Source organism: Helianthus annuus, chromosome 3 (genome assembly GCF_002127325.2).
Source record: "Helianthus annuus cultivar XRQ/B chromosome 3, HanXRQr2.0-SUNRISE, whole genome shotgun sequence".
Taxonomy (NCBI): Eukaryota; Viridiplantae; Streptophyta; class Magnoliopsida; order Asterales; family Asteraceae; genus Helianthus; species Helianthus annuus.
In genome coordinates, this window is record NC_035435.2 from 129,302,040 (window position 1) to 129,329,170 (window position 27,131).

Sequence of the window (27,131 nt, forward strand, 5' to 3'; positions counted from 1 at the left end):
GGCAAAGGAAAGTGGTCTTTCCTTGTTGCTTCATTTAATCGTCTATAGTCTATGCATACTCTCCATCCTGTGACGGTTCTTGTTGGTATTAATTCATTTTTTCCTTAGTTATTACCTTCATACCTCCTTTCTTTGGGACTACTTGGACGGGACTCACCCATGGACTATCGGAGATAGGATAAATAAGTCCGGCGTCAAGTTGTTTGATGACCTCATTTTTAACCACTTCTTGGACATTTGGATTTACTCTCCTTTGTGGTTGTATTACCGGTTTGTAGTCATCGTTCATCAGAATTTTATGCGTGCACATGGAAGGGCTTATTCCTTTTATATCTACAAGCTTCCAAGCGATCGCATTTTTATGTTTTTTCAAAAGTTTAATTAATTTTTCTTTTTCTACACTATTTAATTTAGACGAAATAATTACAGGTGAATTACCATCTTTGTCTAGAAAAGCGTATTCCAAACCTTTTGGAAGTTCTTTGACCTCAAGGGGCGGGTCTTTAGGAGACTCCTTATTTTGGGGCTCATCTAGATCAAGAACTTTAAAGGTTTGTTCTATGGCAACCTCTTCTTCAACAAAGTGGTCAATCTTTTTACTTATATCGGGTGGCTCATCTTCATCTTCAATTAGGGGGTCATTGTTGCCAAAAGGATATTTCATTGAATGCTCAAGATCTATGCTTCTTTTGAATGCCCCTAATTGAAGAGGTAGATTATTAATTTCCGGTTTTTCAAAGCTTCGTGAGTTTTTACAAAAGGTCTTCCCAACACTAGAGGAGCGTCATCGAGGATGACAAAGTCGGTTGGAATAACCATTTGATTTGTTTGAACCAAGACGTCCTCAACTACACCGATTGATTTTATTACTTTCCGATTGGATAGAAAAATGGGTATTTGAAGGGGAGCAAAATCACTAATACTTAATTTTTCGAAAATGTAATTAGGCATTATGTTAACACAAAGATCCTTATCAATGGTGATGTTACTAATAAATGAATTTTGAAAAAAACATGGAACCGGTGTAATGTTAATTTCAAAAGGGTCTTCTTTTATTAGCGAAGTTTGATCATTAGTTAACTTAACACTTACCATTTCTTCAATTTTAGTGTTAGTGTTTAACTCCTTTAAAAACTTAGCATGAGTTGGTACTAAACAATGATTTTCGAAAGAAGGTGACAAGAGATTAATTTCTTCAAAATTAGACTCTTCTTGAATTTCAACGTTATCGGCCTCACCTTTTTCGTTGTTTAGCTCATGTGTCGGTTTTTCACTTATTTGTTCTTCCATTTTTAACTCTTCAACTATCGTTTTTTTATTTAATTCTTCTCTTGCGCGAGACTCCTCTTCCCTTGCGCGAGATTCTTTTATGCACCGTTCGATAGTTTTAATGTGTTCTAATATCCTATCGGTCACTTCGGTGATAGAGAAAGGATCGGGATCCTCAAAGCTTGAATCCGGTTGTTCGATCCTTGGTTCCTCATAGTACTCATATGAAGTAGATGGTTCATACCATTGTTCTTCATTGTAAGTATATGATGGATAAGGGTCGTAATTTTGTTCTTCATAGTACCCATATAAGGTGGGTTGTTCACTCCATGGTTCCTCATAATAAGTATATGAAGGTGGTGGTTCATATCTTGATTCCTCAAGGTATGAGTATGAAGGTTCATACCTTGGTTCATCAAAATATGAGTATGAGGGAGAAGGTTCATACCTTTGGTCTTCATAGGATGTGTATGAAGTCGATGGCTCGTACCTGGGCTCCTCATAATAGTTGTATGAGGTGGATGGTTGAAATAAGTTACAATATTGTACCGGGTGTGGGTTACCACAATTAGTGCAATAGTCTCTCATGTAATCATCCTCCTCATAGGTGTAGTTGTAGCCTCCTAAGTATTGATCCATAGGGATCACTCAACAGACCACAACTGAGTCTCGGGACCAGAAAAGAAGAATAAAGACGGAAACAGAGGCTGGACATGACCCCGTGTTCGGTGGACACGGCCCCGTTTTCAGGGTCTGTATCTGGGCGTTTTAATAAAAGTTACTGGTCTCGTTGAGCACGGGGGCGTGTTCAGTGAGCACGACCCTGTGTTCAGACTCTGTATCTGGGTGTTCAATGAAAAATATGCAGCACGGCCCCGTGTTCAGTGAATACGGCCCCGTGTTCAGTGAACACGGTGTCACAGCCCCCGATCCCTATCTCCCGGGAACGGGCGGCCGTGAGCCAGTTTCGGTGGTATCACATTTATTTATTCAATTTGGCAGCGGAAATTTTCATCAGGATCGTAGTTAGGAAATATTTTAATCAGAGTAAACCACCATGTTTATAACATTAAACATATGGGTAAAAACCCAAGTTTTCAATACACACGTTTCATAGGAATACATCCTATTTATTTGAATAAAAACATCCATTTTATTCTTAGGTAACTTTATTGCCACTTTTCCAAGCCTTCAGTGCTGTCCAGCTGGCTTCTATTTGGCTTTCACATTTTGTTACCTGAAACGCGTTTTAAAAACATTTTGTCAGTGGGAAATACTGGTTAGTGAATCCCAGTTTAATCAAGTTTGAGTAAAAACCAATTTGCAGTATTGAGGGCACATCCGCAATTACATTTGTATCCAAGACATCACAATTAACATCAGTGGTACGGTCATACTCAACATATGGAATGTTACCACGCCAGTAACCAATTTTGTATACAAAACCCCAACATACCCACTATAATTGTATTCTTCACAAATACTCAATAACTGTCATTTGCATAGAAAGGTATTTAAGGTTTTGTAAAAACAGTTAATAAAAAGGAGATTACTCACATTGTTGTTTTAGGTTTTTCGTAAGGGTTTCCTGGAGATAATCTATAAATTACACAAATGCACGTGTGTTAGTATAATAACCCATTTTAACATTAGTAATACCCTCCCCGAGACGGCATTCCAACGACTACGTCGGGCAGAACCACGACAGCCGTTACGGAACCCTAGATCAATCGGGCAGCGTATCTAATACGTCTCCAGGGGTTATAATACTTACATCGTAGCAGAACCTCGCTATTTTAGGGGGTATAATGCCCGGCTATAGTGTATACTACTTCAGAAATTTAGAAAGAAAGAAAGTTGTGAGCGAGATGGACTGAAGGCCCGTTGCCTCCTTTTATAGGGCTGAAATCGAGTTTCCACGCGGCCCGCGTGAAGTTTGGGCCAAGTCTACGCGGCCCGCGTCAACAGGCGGTCAACGCGTAGCTTGGTCCGGTCAGCGTATAGCTTCGACACGAGTTGGACACGTGTCATCACCGGGTTATGCCACAATTCCGAACACTCGCGGCCCGCTTCGACTTAATCGAACATGTACGCGGCCCGCTTGAGCTTCAGGTTTTGGCGAGGTCTGGTTACCCACTCGCGCGGCCCGCGTTAAGTTTGAGGTGAGGTCCATGCGGCCCGCCTCAACTTAACTTTTATTGTTTTTTATTTATTTTATATTGTATAGTCTATTTCGAGGGCTCGGTTTTCACATACGGGGTACATATAAAGACACATAGATATATTTAAAGATATATTAGGGTATCAGAAATATTATGAGGATGTCGGTTTTACCGAGGGTTGTTATATCCTCCCCACCTTGTTTTAGAGCTCGTCCTCGAGATCTACTGGAACAAGTGTGGATATTTCTTTTTCATTTCTGACTCAAGCTCCCACGTATACTCGGGTCCTCTTATGGAGTCCCACTTTACTTTGACCAGAACCAATCTCTTATGCTTGAGATTTTTAACTTTCCTATCTTCAATTTGTAGAGGCTTCTCCACAAACTTGAGTTGCTCATTAACCTCTATATCCTTAAGAGGTACTATGAGTGATTCGTCAGCTAGACACTTTTTAAGATTGGATACATGAAACACATCATGTATTCCTGCCATTTCCTCTGGCAGTCGTAGCTGATAAGCTACAGATCCTATTCTTCGGATAATTTCAAAAGGTCCAATATACCTGGGACTAAGCTTTCCTCTTTTGATAAATCTTACCACTCCTTTCCAAGGAGAGACTTTCAATAACACTTTATCTCCCACTTGGAATTCTAATGGTTTGCGTCTGTTATCAGCATAACTCTTTTGGCGATCACGTGCTGTTTTCAGTCGTTCCTTGACTTGAATGATTTTATCAGTTGTTTCTTGTACTATCTCGGGTCCAGATAATTGTTTTTCCCCAATTTCTGCCCAACAGACTGGGGTTCTGCACTTTCGTCCATAAAGTGCTTCGAATGGTGCAGCATTGATACTTGTGTGATAACTGTTATTATAAGAAAATTCTATTAAAGGTAAGTGTTCGTCCCAATTACCTCCAAAATCAATTACACAAGCTCTAAGCATGTCCTCCATTGTCTGAATTGTCCTTTCGCTTTGTCCGTCCGTTTGAGGATGATAAGCTGTGCTTAGATTTAACCTGGTTCCCATTGCTCTTTGGAAACTTGACCAAAAATGAGAAGTAAAACGGCTATCTCTATCAGAAACAATTGATAAAGGAATGCCATGTAAAGAAACGATTTTATTTACATATAATTTGGCTAATTGTTCCATACTAAAGGTTTCCTTCATTGGTAAGAAATGAGCTGACTTGGTTAACCTATCTACAATCACCCAGATTGTATCATTACCTTTCCTTGTTTTAGGCAATTTGGTAACAAAATCCATTGTTATCAATTCCCATTTCCAAACTGGTATTTCTAATTGTTGTAATAAACCTGAGGGTTTCTGATGTTCAACTTTAACTTGTAAGCAAGTTAAACATTTAGAAACATAAGCTGCTACATCCTTTTTCATCCCTATCCACCAGAAATTTTTCCTTAAATCCTGGTACATTTTATCACTTCCTGGATGCATCGTATATTTAGACTTATGGGCTTCTCTTAATATACGGTGACGTAAATTTCCTAATTTAGGTATCCACATTCTCTTTTTATGGAACCTCCAAATTCCATCCGTTCCTTGTTCTAATTCCTTAATCATTCCTTTTAACTTTTCAGTATCTTCCTTGATTACTGATTCTTGTGCTTTTCTAATTTGATTGTTTAAATCTACTTGTAGATTTAATTTAAGAGAACGTACCCTTTTTGGCTTTTCGTGATATTTTCGACTTAAAGCATCAGCCACCACATTGGCTTTTCCTGCGTGATACTGGATATTACAATCATAATCACTAAGCAATTCCATCCAGCGTCTCTGTCTCATATTCAACTCTTTTTGCCCGAAGACATATCTTAAACTCTTATGATCTGTGAATATGGTAAACTTACTACCATAAAGATAATGTCTCCAAATCTTAAGGGCAAAAATTATGGCTCCTAATTCCAAATCATGGGTTGAATAATTTCCTTCATGACTCTTAAGCTGTCTAGATGCATAAGCTATAACCTTTTGATGTTGCATCAATACGCATCCATAACCTAATTTAGAAGCGTCACAAAAGACTACAAAGTCTTCAGTTCCTTCTGGTAATGCTAGTATCGGTGCATGGGTTAATCTTTGCTTAAGGATTCTAAAGGCTTCTTCTTGTTTTGGTCCCCATTCAAACTTAACAGATTTACAGGTTAGCTTAGTTAAAGGAATGGCTATTCTAGAAAAATCTCGAATAAATCTTCTATAATAACCGGCCAATCCTAAGAAACTTCTAACTTCAGTTGGTGACTCTGGGGTTTTCCATTTGGTGATTGCCTCTATCTTTGCTGGGTCTACATGAATTCCTTCATGATTCACTAAATGTCCGAGAAATTGTACCTGTTCTAACCAAAACTCACACTTCGAAAACTTAGCATAAAGCTTTTCTTTTCTTAACAAGCTCAAAAGTAAGTGCAAGTGCTTAGCATGCTCTTCTTTACTTTTGGAGTAAATTAGAATATCATCTATAAAGACAATTATGAATTTATCCAAATATGGCTTACATATTCGGTTCATCATGTCCATAAATGCGGCTGGGGCATTGGTTAAACCAAATGGCATGACAGTAAATTCATAATGACCATACCTTGTTCTGAATGCGGTTTTAGGAATATCCTCTTCCTGTACCTTTAATTGATGATATCCTGATCTTAAATCGATTTTAGAGAAAAATCGAGCTCCTTGAAGTTGATCAAACAAATCATCGATCCTCGGTAATGGGTACCGATTCTTAATCGTGACTTTGTTCAATTCCCGGTAGTCAATGCACATACGCATTGATCCGTCCTTCTTTTTAACAAATAAAATCGGCGCTCCCCATGGCGATGAGCTTGGCTGTATGAATCCCTTTTCCAACAACTCGTCTAGTTGTTTCTTCAGTTCTTGCATTTCAGCGGGTGCTAAACGGTAAGGTGCTTTGGCAATCGGTGCTGTTCCGGGTAACAGCTGAATTCTGAATTCAACTTCCCTGTCTGGCGGTAGTCCTGGCAATTCTTCTGGAAAGACATCTGAAAATTGGGATACCACTGGGATATCTTTTACTTCTTTTCCTTTAGTGTTAGTGATTATAGAAATCAAATACACTATAGATCCTTTCCTTATACAACTTGCAGTTTTCATCACAGAGATGAATTTTGTAGACCTAAAGGATTTATCTCCTTTAATTGAGATCTTTTCACCTCTTGGTGATTTTAATTGAATTGTCTTTTGATCACATAAAATACTGGCTTTATTGGCTATTAACCAATCCATTCCTAACACCACATCAAATCCTACCAGATTCATTGGGTAAAGGTTTGCCATAAATTTTTGATTAAAAATTTCTATTCTTGCTCCCTGCAAGATTTCAGAAATCTTAACAGTTTCTCCATTTGCGGTTTCCACTAGACATTCTTGTGGTAGTTTAGTTAATGATTGATTTAGGAGTTTGCAAAATGAAGTATTAATAAAACTTTGGTTTGCACCAGAGTCAAATAATACTTTAGCAAAAATATCATTAACTAAAAACGTACCAGCAATGACGTCTGGAATCATCCTGGCTTCCTCTGTAGTTAGCACGAATGCTCTGGCATTTTTAGGATTTTTGTTGGTTGCAGCTGGAGCCAATTTCGGACAGTTTGTCCTAATGTGACCTTTTTCCCCACAATTGAAACACATTCCATTACTGGATTTCTTCTTGCAATTCTCTTCCTTGTGTCCTGGGGCCTTGCAAAAATTACAGTAAGTAGAGCATCTTCCAGAATGCTTCTTTCTGCAGGCTTTGCAGTAGGGTGCAGAGGTAGAACCTACATTCTTACGATTGGAATTCCCAGAACGGAATTCTTGAGTAAGCCTTTGGGTTAGGTTTCTCCTTTGATCTTCTTCTCTAGTACGGATTAACTCATCTGTCAAGGTATTAGCTAGTTCTACAGCTTCCTCTATGGTTTGGGGTCTAGCTGCCTTGACTACATGTCTAATTTCTCCAATTAATCCCCAGATGTAACGGGAGATTAATACCGGTTCAGGTGATGCAAGGGTAGGTACTATCCTAGCATATTCAAAGAATGTGGTAGTGTAACCCTTACTGTCTACCCCGGTCATTCTTAGATTCAGAAACTTATTTGCTATCTGTTCTTTTTCATTGGGAGGGCAAAATTTCCTTTCGACCATGTTCTTGAATTCTTCCCATTCCATATTATAAATCCTATCACTTCCTCTGGATTGGAGGATAGTGTTCCACCATTCTAAGGCTGCATTTTTAAACAGATTTGAAGCAAACAGTATTTTATCTTCTTCAGCACACTTGCTTATTTTCAGAACTGCCTCAGTTTTCTCTATCCAGCGTAAAGCTGCAATGGGTCCTTCATTGCCCGAGAATTCTATTGGTTTACAGGACCAGAATTCCTTGTAAGAACAACCATGTGGCATGGTTCTTCTTCTTTTGGGAACGGGCGCTTGAAGTATGGGTCCATTGTTCACGCTGTTTTCTGGTTCAGTTGGTCGCTTACTGCTATGCTTACTTTTATTATTCGCTTCCTGAACTGTTTGAATAATAAATGGCATCGCATCTATAATTCCCTGTGCCACAATATGCTGAACGGCACTATTATCCATTTGGTTTCCGTTGTTATTATTGTCCGAATTCTCATTAACCACGTTAATGTTACTCTGGTTATCGTTATTCAGATTTTCTTGATTTCCCGCGTCGGCCATCTGAATTTTAGACATTTACCAAATATTAATATCACAATTAATATTTGAATATATCCAATCACATAACACGCACGTTTACCCAAAAACGTCGAGCATTGCGACTTTTACTCTATTTATATAGTATGCATCAATACACACCAGTACAGAAATAAAAATTACAGTACCGACTGAAATGTAAAGCTACAATACTAATAGTATGCATCCGTAGTTTTTTTTTTTCTAACACATACACACATATATTATTTTATTATTATTATTATTACTGTTTCTACCATCACCTTCACTGATATGGATTCATCCAAAAATCCATATTACGCTCATCGTATTTCCATACGAGGCGTTCTCCCACCTGTCGCATACGATCACTGCTTTCTAAAATTTCCTCCCCAAAAGTCCTAAGTTCCTGGACATTTTCTGCACTCATTGGGGGTGCAGGTTCTAGGATTGGGTTTGAAAACTGAGGTATGGGTTCCTGATACGGAGGCATAGGGGCTTGGTACGGGTATGGATTCTCTAAAATTTCCCTAACATATGCATCACTAATGTTGTAGGGATCTTGAGGATCTAACCCTGGATAAGCTCCTAAGTTGGGCATTGGCACATTTTCCTGTATTGGGTTTTGTTGCACATAGTCCCTAACATCGTCCCACCAGGGGTCGTAGTTGTTTGGGTCTAGAGGATCAGGTGCAGGTACCCTAGGTATTTCCTCCGGGTTGAGATCAGGCATTTCTATCTGGTCTTCTACTTCCATGGGTTGATCAGGATTTTGTGGTTGGGGTGCTAGCATTTGTTCCAGGTTTGGGTCGGCAGCAGTGGTTGCTAAAATATGGATATTAGCGATACCCCTATTGAGCATATCCTGATTATAAGTATCAGTTTCTCTTTTTGCTGCGGCTAACACTCGCTGTTCCTGCAACTTTTTCATTCTTTTCCTACGCTCGTGCGCTCCCTTACTGAACCATCCCCTCTTTTTCTGAGGAAATGGCTCTTCAGACTGAGCCTTAAACACAAAGATCCCTTCTTCTGTGTCAGCAGAATACCCTGAGAGGGCAGGCTGAGAAGAGGAGGTGCCTTCGCTCCTAGGCGAACCAGACAGTTGACGATAGGCGTCAGAAGGTCCTTGGTCACTCATACTGTAAACTAACAAATAGTCAGATAACACATAGCAAGAAATACAATTATACACGTATTTCCATAATTTATTTCCTAACACTTTGAATTTTGATGTCAGCAGAACACTTCTGTGGCTGAATCAGTGGCATAGCTCTGATACCACCTTCTGTCACAGCCCCCGATCCCTATCTCCCGGGAACGGGCGGCCGTGAGCCAGTTTCGGTGGTATCACATTTATTTATTCAATTTGGCAGCGGAAATTTTCATCAGGATCGTAGTTAGGAAATATTTTAATCAGAGTAAACCACCATGTTTATAACATTAAACATATGGGTAAAAACCCAAGTTTTCAATACACACGTTTCATAGGAATACATCCTATTTATTTGAATAAAAACATCCATTTTATTCTTAGGTAACTTTATTGCCACTTTTCCAAGCCTTCAGTGCTGTCCAGCTGGCTTCTATTTGGCTTTCACATTTTGTTACCTGAAACGCGTTTTAAAAACATTTTGTCAGTGGGAAATACTGGTGAGTGAATCCCAGTTTAATCAAGTTTGAGTAAAAACCAATTTGCAGTATTGAGGGCACATCCGCAATTACATTTGTATCCAAGACATCACAATTAACATCAGTGGTACGGTCATACTCAACATATGGAATGTTACCACGCCAGTAACCAATTTTGTATACAAAACCCCAACATACCCACTATAATTGTATTCTTCACAAATACTCAATAACTGTCATTTGCATAGAAAGGTATTTAAGGTTTTGTAAAAACAGTTAATAAAAAGGAGATTACTCACATTGTTGTTTTAGGTTTTTCGTAAGGGTTTCCTGGAGATAATCTATAAATTACACAAATGCACGTGTGTTAGTATAATAACCCATTTTAACATTAGTAATACCCTCCCCGAGACGGCATTCCAACGACTACGTCGGGCAGAACCACGACAGCCGTTACGGAACCCTAGATCAATCGGGCAGCGTATCTAATACGTCTCCAGGGGTTATAATACTTACATCGTAGCAGAACCTCGCTATTTTAGGGGGTATAATGCCCGGCTATAGTGTATACTACTTCAGAAATTTAGAAAGAAAGAAAGTTGTGAGCGAGATGGACTGAAGGCCCGTTGCCTCCTTTTATAGGGCTGAAATCGAGTTTCCACGCGGCCCGCGTGAAGTTTGGGCCAAGTCTACGCGGCCCGCGTCAACAGGCGGTCAACGCGTAGCTTGGTCCGGTCAGCGTATAGCTTCGACACGAGTTGGACACGTGTCATCACCGGGTTATGCCACAATTCCGAACACTCGCGGCCCGCTTCGACTTAATCGAACATGTACGCGGCCCGCTTGAGCTTCAGGTTTTGGCGAGGTCTGGTTACCCACTCGCGCGGCCCGCGTTAAGTTTGAGATGAGGTCCATGCGGCCCGCCTCAACTTAACTTTTATTGTTTTTTATTTATTTTATATTGTATAGTCTATTTCGAGGGCTCGGTTTTCACATACGGGGTACATATAAAGACACATAGATATATTTAAAGATATATTAGGGTATCAGAAATATTATGAGGATGTCGGTTTTACCGAGGGTTGTTATACACGGCCCCGTGTTCAGTGAACACGGCCTCGTGTTCAGGCTAGTAAATGCAAACTAAACTAAAATGCAGAAAAATGTGTGCGCGTTTGAAAAAGTTTTGAAACACATATTAGGTCGTTGATTTTAAGCTTTCTTAAAATCCTTGTGTCCCCGGCAACGGCGCCAAAAACTTGATGTGCGTTAGGTGTAATATAATTTAGGTATATATTTTAAGCCCTTTTTACACTTTTTAGCCAAGTTTTAAATTTATAAAACACGATATTTACTAACAATAAACACACATATGGGCAAGTGCTGTAACATCCCGAAAATATAATACTTTATATTGAAATTATAAAGTATAAAATAAACAAATATAAACTAGCTAGGAATAAATAACCTAGTTAGTCATAAGTCTAGTTATAACAAGAAACTTGGTTGATAACATGGAAAAATCTAACTTAATAATTGATGGGGGGCCAAAGTTGTCAAGTTTGAAACTTGAATTACTATAACAAAAAAAAAATACCAAACACACACTTTGAGTGTGTGTCTGGTTCGTACAAAACACAGGGGGCGACCAAGAAACCCCCATCAAACCCTACTTCATGTAAATTGCTCAAATTGAAGACCAAATTCAGTTCCAAATCGATTTCCAAGCACGAAATTGTGATCTCCTCTAAAAAGGGATCATAAGGTATGTAATTTCAATGCAAAATCTTCACCCAAATTTTTGAGTGAATTCATGAAATTCAAGAATTGATGTTGCATGTTAGTTGTTTTGAAAGAAATAGTGAATAGGGACAAACCCTAGTTAATTACTTGTTGAAATTTTGCTTAATTCTAGTGAATACCATAATCACCATTGAAGGTGATAGGTGGGTTTTGTAGGAGCATGTAAAACACTAGAATTTGATTGTTTTTCTAGTATAATTCGAATTCTAGGAAGTGAATTCAGATATTGATAATGTGAAAATTGATATGAACATGCTTAGTAGATGCTAACATTGGCTAAAGAACAAGCCATGAACATGATCATAAGTTTTGAGAAATTATGCCCTTAAGGTGTTTGTAAAAATGCCTCAAAGAAGGCTTAGAAACTGAAATTTGAGTTAAAACGCATAATTGTAAGTTTCGGCAAATTATGCGATATATGCTAAGAAGAGAGTTCTAAACATGTCGAATTGAACTCTTTAGGTAAGTGTTGGTGCAGTCATCTGTCGTCTTCGTCTTAACATCGAGTCTCGGGTTTCGTTGCGGATCTGATCAGGCATGATGTCATCATATATGATGATGACATCATATCAATGACATCATGCTTTACAACTTCACGTGATAACCTCATGTGCATACAAATCAGATTATCATGTCCATATAAGACAAAATCTAATTGGTCCAATTAGATCCAACCATGTTTTGGTCCAATGAGAAGCTGCCTTTAAAAGGACCAATAATATTCAAGTTGGCCGTTTGAAGTGATGTAACCGTTTGAAGATTCCTTTCAGTTTGAAGAGATCCGTTTGAAGCATGTATATATGTTTTACCGTTTGAATTAATTTGACCGTTTGAACAGGTGATCGTTTGAAATTTGTAACCGTTTGAAGGATTTCAAACGGATAGGCCATGTTCTATAAATAGGTTGTTGTCAATGTCATTTGTAACGGTCAGGCAAGTTGATACCGAAGTGCTGCCTGTATTTCCTCTCATTGTAAACACTGTAAATTGAATATACAAGAGGTTTAAAGTGTAGTTCAAGCTGTTTTCTAGTGCATTTCTTAGTTTCCGCCTCTGAAACGTACGAGAGCTCTTCCGAACGACTCATTCAGGTCGCGAACCGATCCTACAAGTGGTATCAGAGCTCAGGACGAGGAGTTCTTGCCATATTCAGCTTGAAAATCTCATTTTCTACACCTTCTTTCTTAAAACCGATACTTTTTACGGTTGAAATCGGCTCAAAGTTTCACACTGTGTTCGGATTTATCAATTAACAAAGCCTTAAAAATTTCAGACTGAAATTCGATCTAAAACTGATTGAAAAATGCCTAACCGTTTGAAATTGTTCGTCAATTGCTGACGTCATAGATCTGTCCGTTTGAAAAGTGGTTCTATCGTTTGAAACTATACGACCGTTTGATCTATCGTTTGAATATGCAACTGGCCGTTTGAAATTGATTACTTCCGTTTGAAAACATGGCTTCAGTTTGAAACGTCGTTTGAAACTATACACACCGTTTGAAAGTATCGGTTGGAACACATCGTTTGAAACCGACATCGTTTGAAAATTTGACACACCGTTTGAAAAATATTTCGAAGTGTGTGAACCGTTTGAGAAAATTCATCGTATTGTCTGACATATTAAATGAGTTTGTCTGTTTGCATGTGAAAGTGGATTTAGAAATTAGCCCATGTGACAAAAGATTTGCGGCCCAATCTTTGTTCAACAACAATTGATGTTGTCGGATAACTACTAATTGTCGGTTCAATAGTACTAAAGTAATCGGCCATTTATTAGTAATCAGGAAGTGATGGCCAGTTTAGAGGTCCTATAAGATTTTTGTGTTGTCATCATCGGCCCATGTGATTGGCCCATTCAACAAGTGGGTTTTGTGGTCAAATTAAAAGTTGTTGTTTAATATAAGTTGCCGCCACTTAGAGGCATTTAGAGTTTATGCAAATTCAAGGTTGTCTGCCACTTAGTGTCAAGCCCACCATCATAAGTAGTGGTCCAATCGGATTTAAAAAAAAATATAGCCGTCAAATAATTTTGTGTAATTGGTTTGCACGTGAATTCAATTAGGGTGGTCCAATCATTTCATATTATTAATTTTGTTGTCGGTTAGTTGTTTGGGTGGCACAAATGAATGAATTTAAAAAAAAAAAAAAAATAAAAAATACTTTTGCCGACACATTAAAAATGTTTGAAATTTAAAAACAAAAAGGTTCATCAGTTTATATGTAGTGAAATAGTTCATTTGAAAGAAGGACAGGTTGTTTGGCAGTTCAAATTGTGTTTTGTGAACCCGGTCATTATAAAGTCATTTGATCTCAGTCCTGTCTGCTTAAAAGCTTGTTCCAGTTCGTCAGTGTGTTCAGATCGTGTGAAATCGTGTGAAAGAATTCATTTTGCTTGGAAGTTAGTTTCAGTTCGTACGCTTTGGAGTTCAAAATTTTCAAAGGTCTATTACGTTGTCAGAAAGTCCATCAGTTCGCAATTACTGAGTCTGTTCATTGAAAATTGATTCGAGTCATAGCAGTCCGCACAGTTTGTCAATCCTCAATCTGCACAGAATAATCATCAGTTCGAGTACCAGTTCGTTTCTATTAATTGATAAATCTTTAAACTGATCATTTTGTTTGTGTGTTTTCAGGTATTTCCCGAAGCATCATCTGAGTTTTGAAACATGGCTGAAGAGTTCTATAATGCGTTCGCGACACCTGTTGCCCCTGTAACCCCTGCTGAAGCGTTGTATAATGAGAATGAGACGGGAACTCATCAAAAACCACCGAAACTCATGTACATTGAAGATTTTCAGGGTTGGAAAAACCGATTCGAGAATTGGGTTCAAGCTTACAGATTCGAAGCATGGTGTTCTTTATTGAAAGATTACGAGAAACCAAAGAATGAACGTGGTTTGGAGAAGGGTTTCAATGATTTTACTGAAGCTGATAAGTTGAAATACACTAGTGAGAAGATGATGATCAGCATCCTTCAGCAAGCAGTTAAAGAAGATATCTTCGTCTTACTTCAACATAACGGAACAGCTAAATCCATTTGGGAGGCTTTGATTCAGAAATTCAGAGGAAGTGCTGATATGATCAAAAACAAAAAGGCGTTATTGAAAAAATCATTTGATATGTTTACAGCTTTCGATCATGAAACTACAAAACAGACCATTGATAGGTATTGTCATCTGGTATTGGAAATGGGTAGGTTGAATATAGTGAAAGATGATGATGAGTGGGTTGATAAATTAGCAGAGGCGTTACCACAGCATAAGTGGGGAACGTATTTGATGGTTGTGAAACTTATGAGAAAGTCCGAGAACATGAATTTGGCTCAGTTTATTCAGAAAATCGAAGAGTAGGAGCTGGATATACAAAAGACAACTATCATGACAAATCCAAATGCAAAGCAAGATGTCAGTCTGTACTATCGAGGCAACCGCCTCCTTGAAAAATAACCTGACATTCCTCTAGTGAATCTGTCGCGGGGTAGGGAGGTCCCTCTCTAGTTCAGAACCTTTCTTCCAAAGCCTCCCCCGATTCTACTTTGGGAACAAGTTTGAGACCACTCCCAGTCAAAGTCCAAAGATTAGTACTGCATTTAGTGCTGATGGTTCTGCAAGTCCAAATGCAAGTACTACAACTCAAAGTGGTGGATCTACTTCATCATTCTCAAGCTTTGATCCAAACAACAACACACCTAGCCCTCAAAAGCAAAATTCTACAAATCTGCAGTGCAATGTGACACTGAACATCCAGAATGGTCAAAATCTTTCTCCTGAGGTGGCAAAGCAACACATGGCATCTCTTGTCGCCATGTTAGAGTCGTATGAAAGTCTGATTGCCGGAAGGATTGGTAATCCTATGCTCACAAAGGAAGATTACGACCAAATCGATGCAGAAGAGCTTGAGCTGATGGATGTGAAGTGGTGCTTAGCTAGTGCCTGCAGGAGAGCTGAAAAATTTCAACAGATTACTGGCAGAGACGAGTTCCGAGGAATGGCTGCTTCTCCACTTGGTTTTGACAAGTCAAAGGTTACATGTTTCCGATGTAAAGGAAAGGGTCACTTTAAACGGGAATGTAAGAACCAAGAGTCAACTGGTAGTCAAGAAAAGAGCAATTATTATCAGAAATCGATCTTTCATCAAATCGATCAAAAACCTCAACAAAAGGAACCGCAAACTGCTCATGGGAGAATGATTGAAGAAGCCAATAGGAAAGCTTATTATGGGATAATAGACCAAACTGATGAGTTTGTTGCACAGGGGTTTAGCTGGGATAAGTATATACCCAGTGGAACTAAACCAGATGTGGCATTAGTTACCAGGATTCTGGATCAAAATGAGGAGTGTCAGAAAAGGATTCCAATATTTCCAGATCTTGGAAGTGATGTTGATACGGATGATGAGGAAGAGTATCTTAACAAATGTAGAAAAAGCATTGATCCTGACAGTTTTAATTTTTTCTATGCAGATAAAGTTGAGGTGCTGAATCAGAAGAAGATTACTCAATTGCAGAGAGAGCTAGAAGCAGCAAAGCTACTCGCTGATGAAAAGGCGAAGACTGAAGCTGTAGAAACAAAAGATGAAGCAATTGTTGAGATTGCACCAGAAAAGATTGTTGAAATAGAGAAAGTGGTCGAGAAAATTGTCGAAGGTGAGAAACTCGTGGAAGTTGAGAAAATTGTTGAAAAGATTGTCGAAATAGAAAAGATTGTTGAGGTCGAGAAACTTGTAGAAGTTGAAAAGACTGTCGAAGTCGAAAAGATAGTTGAAAAGGTGGTTGAAGTTATTAAGCCTTGTGAGAAATGTTCAGAATCTTGCAAAGTTTGTGAAGAAAAAGACAAAAAGATTGCTGAGTTAGAGAAAATTAAGGAAGATTTACTGTCAGATGTGAAGTACGTGAAAGAGTCATACGATGTACTGAACAGGACAGTTGACAGTCTAAAAAGAGCAAATGCAGAATTTGAAAAAGCAAATGACAAGATGAGTGCAACTTTGATGACAAAGCAAAGTGTCATTAATGACTACATTGAAGATTGTGCTAACTTGAAGAAGGAGTTGGAACTTGAGAGAATTGAGAGTGAAAGGATTAACCGATTACTTTTGAGTTATACTACATGTGATTATTTGATTGATCGGGTTTATCCTACTGTTGCAGGTCTTGAAGCGTTCAAGAAGAAAGAAAAAGAAGAGGATACTGGTAAGAAACCAAGTGTCAAGTATAACAGATGTCCGCCTCCTATCTTTGAGAGTTATTCCCCCAGGAAACCAAATGAGGAGCAAGTAGACAAGGCTCTAAACATCAAATTAAAGTCTGAAATCACTGATGAATTACCAGACAATATTGATGTTACATTCACAGCGTCTGACACTGATCATGAGTCCGAGTTAGTTAAGAGAGTTGTCGATCAGGTGTTGGATATGGATGAAGAGTCAAAGTCGGAGTCTAAGTCAGATAGTTTGAGTTCGTCTGAGAAGAGTCCGAGTCCACTGGTTAAGAGGGTTTATAATAAAGAATTCCTGTTATCAAAATCTAATTTGAATGACGAATCACTCAAAGTAGCATATACATTGAATGATTCAGACAAATTATATTCTGATGAGGAATTTCCAATAAGAAGTGTCAAAACTGAAATGATCAGACAGGTTTTCAAATTAACAGAAATTAATATTTCTGAAATAAAAGATGTAAATCTTACTGAAAAACCTAAAAAGTACACTTCAAGAGTTCAACAGAGATTAAACAAGAAAAAGGGTTACGATTATGGTTCAGGTTATCGAAAGAAACCAAACATAAGGGTAATCTCAAAAAGAAAGGTCTTGGTTTCAATTCTTCAGAAAATTAAAAAAATCAGAAAACTTATAAACCAAAAACAAAATGTGTTTCAGGAGGAAGTTCAGAGGATGAACAGAAGAAACCGTTTTGGAAACAGTCGAATCAAGAGTTTCTTGCTGAAGTAAAGAAGAATGTGAGGAAGTTTGCTTCGAGAGTTGATAGAAGAACCTGTTTCAAGTGTCAAAAAGTTGGACACATTGCTTGGAACTGTCAAGAGTCCATTTATTCAAAACAGGGAGTGTCTTCTAACTCTAATATGAAAAAGAAATGTGTTGATAAATCGACTTTGGAAGTTGGTGAAACTTCAAAACGTTTTTACAAAAGACAAGTCGATTTGAGTAAACAAAAATGGGTTGTAAAGTCTGAAAGTAGTTCTGACAATGAATCTGATTCCATAAAATCAGAGGAGTCATTGGTTGATAAAAGGATTGTGAATTCCGTTCCAGTGATGAACGATGAGAATTTTCCGTCATTGTCAAAGGAAAATTTGATGAAGAAAGTGGGAAAGGTAGAAATCTCAAATCAATTCTTCGCTGATAAAGGAGAATTTGATGTTGAGAAGGCTTTCAACGGGAAAGTCAAACATATTTTTGGGAAGATGGTTGATAAGAAGGTAAAAGGTGCTAAAGAATTTTATAAATCAAAATGTTGGTGGGACAGATGTGTTCCAAAGTCACCCAAGGCTGGTGAGGCTTGGGTGGACATTATGTTTGAGTAAAACACCGGACTTGCCAGAGATCCCAAGTTGGTAATAGTGGATCAGGAATCGGCATCTTTCATGATTAATTAGGGTGATTTGAAAGTGTTTGAAATTGTTAAAATTTTACAGGATTGAAGGACTATGCCGGAGCTTCCAGGTTGGTAAGTGAGGAGTAGGTATCGGCATATTTCTTGAGGAATTTACTACGGTAATGTCAATCATGCAAATGGTAAAAAGGTTTGTTTATGTTTGTTTACAAGTGGTTAGAAAATTTGATTGTGCATAACTTGTACATATGGTAAATCAAGGACATTAATTTGTACTTGCATTTTCCTACAAGTGTTTGAGAGACAAGATGATGAACCACATCCCCGAACTTAGTATTGATATACTTACAAGTGGTAAAATCAACCAAACTTATTTTCCGGAAAAATCATTTTGATTAAAACAAACTTAAGTGTTTTGAAATCTAAATGAGAAAATAGTTTGTTGATAGGGGGAGTTCTGATTGTTTATGCCAACTTGTAACGCCCCAAAAACCCAAATGTTAAAAATTTCAAGAATGACTTATTTTTATATGGTGTGACATTAAGGTAACTGAGTTAGCGAACTTGGTTTTAAATACAAGTTAGTATGTGAAACGAAATAAATGACAAGTTTTAAAAGTTTAAGGGGTTAAAAGGAAAATGTGTTAAATAAAACACTTTACAAAAAAATAATGTCAGTATCTTGGGGGGGTTCTATGCGTGCGATCGAGAACAGGGCCAAGAGAAGAGCCAAAAACCCTAACAACCAAAAATCATCAAATTGATAAGGAGATCAAGGGAAAAATCGAATGCATGGGTCTCGATACTCTTTAATCTAAGTGTATTGATCATAAGGTGAGTTCAATTTCATGTTTTGATGCTTTTTGTTAAGTGGGTTTTGGATAATCCGTGAAGATTGTATGAATTTGAGTTTGTATGAGGGCTAATATCATTATGTTGAATGCGAATTATATGTGAATCTGATTATAGCAAATGATTGAAGTAAAACCCACTTGTGTTAGTCATATGATAGGATTTTAGCAATTCTTAGATGCTAAGATTTATGAGAAATTGAAGGATGAATGTATCAGTATTAGGGTTTTGATAAATATTTTTGATGTAGACTAAGAAGCTAAGTGAAATTGGTTGAATTGATCAAGTATGGTATGAATGGATAGATTATGCATAAAGCACATGTACATAATGCTTAAAAATATTGTATGCACGCCAAGTGTTTGATAAAATGCCTACAAAGTTTGTGTAAAATAGTTACTTTTGACAGCCTTAGATAGTCACCTTGTAAAGGCCGTATCTCATTCGTTATTAGGAGTTAGACAACGAGCCTTATATCGTTGAAAAGGTTGTTTCGCATATTACATTTCATATTTGGTCATAAGAGGCTGGTTATGAGATTTAGTGGGTCAAAACAACATGAAAAGTTAGTAAATTCGTTTTGACAGCAAGCTGTTTGGAAGCATTTCAACTTCTGTGCTGATTTTGTAAAAATCTTATAAAATCATAGGAATGTCCGATTTTTACGATCTTTATATGCTTAGAAAGATCTCTGAGTGTAGATCATTTCATATTTGAACACGAAGAACTGAATCAGAAGATAAATGGGTTAAAATGTGTCGTGAACAGCTGCTGCGCTGAAAGTTGCTGCACATTTTTTTTAGTATAAATATTAAGTAAAAATAGTTGTATTGTTATGCACACTCGTATGAATCATGAACTACTGATTTTAATAAATTATTAGTAAGTTATTTGATTGTTTTAAGTGTCTAAAACACTTACCAACTAGTCTATGCATATGATTGCACCAACGGGTCGAAACGGGTTGTTGATAGAAAATAGTAGAATGGATGTGTAAAAACCAAGGTGTTAAGAAATGGTATGAAATGTTTAATGTATGAAACAAGTTGCCTAACTTAGAAAATGTTATCATTCTAAGTATGGAATTTTGAAAGAATAATGAACATGATGTAAATACATAATTATGCATGCTAGAAGCTCATGTATGACTTTTGTGATGATGGAATGATAAATTGTTAGATTGATTAGCATTGTAGTATTGAGATACATGTTGAACTCGTTAAGCGATTGACACGTGAATAGAAGTGTGATTAGTGATGCGTATGATTACGTATACTAACTAATGAATGGATGTAATGGAATGAGATAATAGGAACGTGTCAAGGAGAGCTCAAGCATAGGAGGATAACGGGTCAAGATAAGGCAAGGTGACAAATACACTTATTGGAGTACTCAAGGTAAGTGATTTCTATAATCACTTCTTTAGTTGTTTAAGTAATATAATGTTTTAATGTTTTGTGAAGGGTAAGCGCAATTGTTGGAAGAGATGATCCGTGAATGCGGTCTAGGACCGGCATCAAGGCAAGTAATAAGACGAATTGACCCCTGGTATGTATACTAAACGCGTTAATGTATGAAATAGTATAAGAAGGTAAGTGAAAGAAAATTTTAAATGAATATAACAATGACATGGTAAAGGAGTTTTAAAAAAAAATGTAACACGTGCCGAAACTTAATTCTTCGGGCATGATGTGGCGATTACGCGAAGACTCGAAACTAGTACGTGGATGGTGTACCTGGCCAGTACACAAGAAACGTATGACGTTCGTGGGGCCGCGATAATTGTTACATGTGTGTTCGTTAGAATTGGGTAGCAGGTGGGCGCACGGGTGAAATGAGTAGTAAGACTCTCGGGAGATTGAGAGTACTACGTAAGAGTAAAAAGTGCAAGTGATAAGAATAAAACGTTGAATCCGTAAAAAGTACAGACCAACAATGTATGAATGCAATGCTTGAATCCGCGAGACAGATTCAAGGAATGAAAGATACGAATGCAATGCTTGAATCCGCGAGACGGATTCAAGGAATGAAAGATACGAATGCAATGCTTGAATCCGCGAGACGGATTCAAGGAATGAAAGATACGAATGCAATGCTTGAATCCGCAAGACGGATTCAAGGAATGAAAGATACGAATGCAATGCTTGAATCTGCGAGACGGATTCAAGGAATGAAAGATACGAATGCAATGCTTGAATCCGCAAGACGGATTCAAGGAATGAAAGATACGAATGCAATGCTTGAATCTGCGAGACGGATTCAAGGAATGAAAGATACGAATGCACTGCTTGAATCTGCGAGACGGATTCAAGGAATGGAAGGTATGAATGCAATGTTAAAATCCGCGAAGCGGACTTAAGGTATATAAAAAAAAGGGCGAAAACTAGTCTACATGAGAAGGGTCAATAGTTTGATCATGATTGCGTCAAACAAGTTATATAAGTAAATGTAATGCAAATGAATAAAGGAATGAACATCAAAAGGTATGGATAACGAATCAATGTAATTTACTTCTGTCAGGTATGTATGAAAAGAGTTATAACTTAAATAGGAGGTTATGACTCGACTAGAGACTGATGTGTTAGAATAGAATGTATATATACAAACCGTAATGCAAAAATGTAGAATGAATTTCAAGATGTACGTAATGATCGTCAAGTGGTAGGGAACTTAAATGCTCGTAACTGTGGAAATTCTCATAGAATATAAAAGTACGGATAATTAAATTAAGAAGGGTGATTTTAGTTGAAATAATGAGTCCTCGAATGATTATAGTATGCGTATGGAGATGTATCGACCCCTCCTATGAGTTTAAAGGTAATCGAAAGTAATGATAGTAATGGAATGTTTAGGATGGCTCATAGTGGACAAAATGAAAGATAGCATATGATGTATGAGTAGTGTGAAATAAATTGATTTATTTCTATTAGCAAATATATGAATGTAATATGCTCAAATAGGAAGTTAGAAGCAAACTGTAGACTTAGGTTTGCTCGATTAATAATTGTATACGATTGGAATAATTCGATGAATTAAACGCTAGTGATGGTATGCGCTAAGAGCTAGCATTATAAAGTAAAAGAGACTAATAAGAGCTTTTGATAAGACTCCGACTTTTATGTGGTTATAAAAGTATATTATTGTAATATAGCTTAAGAAGGTAGGTACATTATCTGCCATGATGTCTAATTAAGAATAAGACCGTTAGCCAAGATCCTGAAGGTATGCGTATTATAGTATGCTCTTCGAATGAGTACAGGGAGTTGGTAGGAGAATAAGTGTGAAAGGTTTCGGGGACGAAACCTTCTTTAAGGGGGGTAGACTTGTAACGCCCCAAAAACCCAAATGTTAAAAATTTCAAGAATGACTTATTTTTATATGGTGTGACATTAAGGTAACTGAGTTAGCAAACTTGGTTTTAAATACAAGTTAGTATGTGAAACGAAATAAATGACAAGTTTTAAAAGTTTGAGGGGTTAAAAGGAAATTGTGTTAAATAAAACACTTTACAAAAAAATAATGTCAGTATCTTGGGGGGGTTCTATGCGTGCGATCGAGAACAGGGCCAAGAGAAGAGCCAAAAACCCTAACAACCAAAAATCATCAAATTGATAAGGAGATCAAGGGAAAAATCGAATGCATGGGTCTCGATACTCTTTAATCTAAGTGTATTGATCATAAGGTGAGTTCAATTTCATGTTTTGATGCTTTTTGTTAAGTGGGTTTTGGATAATCCGTGAAGATTGTATGAATTTGAGTTTGTATGAGGGCTAATATCATTATGTTGAATGCGAATTATATGTGAATCTGATTATAGCAAATGATTGAAGTAAAACCCACTTGTGTTAGTCATATGATAGGATTTTAGCAATTCTTAGATGCTAAGATTTATGAGAAATTGAAGGATGAATGTATCAGTATTAGGGTTTTGATAAATATTTTTGATGTAGACTAAGAAGCTAAGTGAAATTGGTTGAATTGATCAAGTATGGTATGAATGGATAGATTATGCATAAAGCACATGTACATAATGCTTAAAAATATTGTATGCACGCCAAGTGTTTGATAAAATGCCTACAAAGTTTGTGTAAAATAGTTACTTTTGACAGCCTTAGATAGTCACCTTGTAAAGGCCGTATCTCATTCGTTATTAGGAGTTAGACAACGAGCCTTATATCGTTGAAAAGGTTGTTTCGCATATTACATTTCATATTTGGTCATAAGAGGCTGGTTATGAGATTTAGTGGGTCAAAACAACATGAAAAGTTAGTAAATTCGTTTTGACAGCAAGCTGTTTGGAAGCATTTCAACTTCTGTGCTGATTTTGTAAAAATCTTATAAAATCATAGGAATGTCCGATTTTTACGATCTTTATATGCTTAGAAAGATCTCTGAGTGTAGATCATTTCATATTTGAACACGAAGAACTGAATCAGAAGATAAATGGGTTAAAATGTGTCGTGAACAGCTGCTGCGCTGAAAGTTGCTGCACATTTTTTTAGTATAAATATTAAGTAAAAATAGTTGTATTGTTATGCACACTCGTATGAATCATGAACTACTGATTTTAATAAATTATTAGTAAGTTATTTGATTGTTTTAAGTGTCTAAAACACTTACCAACTAGTCTATGCATATGATTGCACCAACGGGTCGAAACGGGTTGTTGATAGAAAATAGTAGAATGGATGTGTAAAAACCAAGGTGTTAAGAAATGGTATGAAATGTTTAATGTATGAAACAAGTTGCCTAACTTAGAAAATGTTATCATTCTAAGTATGGAATTTTGAAAGAATAATGAACATGATGTAAATACATAATTATGCATGCTAGAAGCTCATGTATGACTTTTGTGATGATGGAATGATAAATTGTTAGATTGATTAGCATTGTAGTATTGAGATACATGTTGAACTCGTTAAGCGATTGACACGTGAATAGAAGTGTGATTAGTGATGCGTATGATTACGTATACTAACTAATGAATGGATGTAATGGAATGAGATAATAGGAACATGTCAAGGAGAGCTCAAGCATAGGAGGATAACGGGTCAAGATAAGGCAAGGTGACAAATACACTTATTGGAGTACTCAAGGTAAGTGATTTCTATAATCACTTCTTTAGTTGTTTAAGTAATATAATGTTTTAATTATTAAGTTCATATGAAGTTGAGGTCAAATCAATAGATTATTTTGATAAATGCACGAATGGGTCGAATAATTCATAGATAAATAACAAGCCGAATACGTATAAGTTAAGAAATTCCTTAACTCGGATGTTGGACTTCAAGGTCACATGATAGAATATTAAATTACAATCATATAGGAAGAAACGTGACGCAAAACGGATGAAAAATGAGAGAGTTATGTCCGTTTCGGTAAGGATTAATGGCTAGGAAAAGTGCAGAGTTGACACGGCCGGGTGGTGAACTGACACGGCCGGGTGAAGGTTCTGTCAAAAATATTATTTATGTGATTTATGCGCCGTAGGTTGCGGTATATTATCCGTGAATTACGACGGGCCTCCCAAACATGGTTTCGAGTGTTTCCTTGACGATTATAAGTTGTAAACCCATGTCTAAGCCTCATGTAATTTATATAAGAGTGTGTTAGATGTATGTAATGAGGTTGGACATGTATTACATGTAAATGTATACAAAAATACGTACGGAACACGTAGGTATGAATACATGATTGTAGGTATGATTAAATGTATTTTAGGTATGTAGATGTGTATGATTGTAAAATCGTATGTGTGCAAGTATGTACGAATGCATGATTTGGATGCATTTGAGAATTAGCGTTACTAATAATGCCCTTGAGTTTGGAATATAAGTTAATTGGATGCATTTAAATGGTTGACGTCCTTTATATGAAAATGTAGTGAACGAATATGTTGAGATTACGGGTTTGGCTAACCAAGTTATTACTGAGTATGTTTGAAAGTGCAGGTTATGAATGTCGGACTTTCAAAGTGTTGATATAATAATGAAACGGTTGAATCTTGAAAGGATAATCGGATTGAAGTAACTTATGCGGTTAGAATATGCTGTGGACGTTTTAGTTTTTACAACATTTTATGTTTGGTCGTCATCATCTACCAACAGGTTAGTTGTTTGAAAATATATGTCATACCCATTAAATTGGGTAATCGAATGCGCGAGAGAAATGAAAGTACATACACGAACGGAACTAAAGTGACGGTTTTATAAGTAAATAAGTAAATGACTAACTTTTTAAAGCTTTGTTGTTGAATGTAGGTAAATCCTCAATTCAGGCGACTTGGAGAATCGGAGCAAGCGCGTGTTCATGTTATGTCATACCAAACGCTTCCGCTAGTTTGTCCAAATGTTTTTGGTCCAAAATTTGTTGCAACGGTTTTTAGTAGTATTTTGTTGAACGAATCGTAGAATTGTATCTAGTTTGATTATGATTAAAACAGGGGTATGCCCGTTTTACGGACGGGTCATGCCCAAATTTTGTTAAAATTAATGCATATGCTATTGATATCATCGTTTTAAATTGCGAAAAGTTGGACACTTTTAAGAAACTTTTATTCTTCTAGTATCCCTTAGTCGTCTCTTATTAGACGCGAACACGGACGTGACACAAGTGAATGGCGAATTGATGCAATTTGATATCGGTTGTCATATTTCTGTACAGTTTGTTTTCAATTTTCTTTAATGTGTTTGCATTTTAGGGGGAGTAGAAAATTTTCAGAAAATCCAAAAACATTAGAAAATTTGAAAAAGACAAAAACATGATAAAAACCAAAAATGAGTTTGTTGTGAAAAAGAGGAAATGATAGTACATCAGTGGACTATCACAACATGCTAAAGAAATGGAAAGTATAAATGTGATAAACAATCTTACTGTGGATGTGTCAGTAGATTTTTGCACACATAGTAGATTGTGACGAGATATAAACCTAAATTTCAAACTTGCTTAATTCTGTGGGTAACAACTTCTTGGATATATAGGTAACCCCTGAAATCTTGTTTGAAAGGTCCCTTATTCTGAGATACTAGGTCTTTATGCTCAGTGATATCTGGGGTATTATCCCGGGACTTCTGCTGTATGGAAGTACTGACCTAGTCCCCGGATAATACTTTCTGCAAATGCTTGAAAAAGCGCCGCCCTCAGCAAATCGATGAAACAATAAAATTGATAGTCATTGCTGTTGTAAAAAAGATCCTCTAAAGGGGACCCACCAAAAGTCGAGCCGTCATCTCTCTGCTGAACGGAAGTTCTGACCTGAGCTCTCACGGTTTCGCACCTAACCCCTTACAGATATCATCTGTGGTATATTCACCTGTAAGACTGAATATTGGGATCTGGATACGGGAGTATATTCAAGTAGTGGGACATACGGATAAGTTTAAGTGCTTAAAACATTAATATCGTATCTCGGATCAGTTGAACTTTGTGTGAAAATTTAAGTGGACCGGTATACTGACAATCTAGGTAAATTGTTTAAAACTTAAAATGAAATCAAGCTTAACGGTGTTGGTGATTTGTCTCATAAGCTGATACGATCCTCTTACACAAACTCACAAAAATAATATTTGTAAATATTTCTTTACTGCATTTTATTTCTCTTATGTCAAAAATCCAAAAAGATTTTCAGTATGTTTTAGCATAAATTTTTGAAAAAGTCAAAAAGATTTTCGACAACTGATATTGAAAAGTTGATGTTCAAAATTCCGGGTGCTAAACATGATGAACAGATGGTTTGGGAGAGTGTGTAGTTTTGAAAATAAAAATGATATATCTTCAAGTGGTTCATCAAAGATTAACATTGTAAAATCATTCTTTGAATGTAAAATGTCTGCAAGTGATTCATTAGATCTTTATATGTTATCATCGGAAAATTTATTTGTGGGTAAAGGATGTGCAGATTTCGAAGTGATAGAGATCCAGGTTCCAATACCAGAAGACTTTGTGATTTCAACATGCCAGACTGCGATCCCACCATATCGAAAGGGGGAGTCTGAAGACATCCAAGTAAAGATTGTTCATGGGGAGTCTGTTGGGGATGATGAAAAGAGAAGAGAAAGATTTGAGGATGCTTACACTGATAAAGACTGAAGTCGTTGAAGACTCGACACTTAAGACTCGTCAACATCTGAGGGGGAGTCTGTTGGTGCAGT

General features: G+C 37.0%; 1 long non-coding RNA gene across 3 annotated transcripts; it reads left to right on the forward strand.

Annotated features, from left to right (window-relative positions):
- Positions 1–18,612: 18,612 nt before the first annotated feature.
- Positions 18,613–25,493, forward strand: LOC110900201. 3 transcript variants are annotated; one of them, XR_004889856.1, is made up of 4 exons: positions 18,613–18,963; positions 20,294–20,378; positions 23,993–24,077; positions 24,933–25,493. It is a non-coding gene; the product is annotated as an uncharacterized LOC110900201 (long non-coding RNA). The 3 variants fall into 3 exon arrangements; XR_002570845.2 differs by lacking the exon at positions 23,993–24,077 and having other exon boundaries at positions 18,622–18,963; positions 24,933–25,088; positions 25,242–25,493; XR_004889855.1 differs by lacking the exon at positions 23,993–24,077 and having other exon boundaries at positions 18,759–18,963.
- The last annotated feature ends 1,638 nt before the right edge of the window (positions 25,494–27,131 follow it).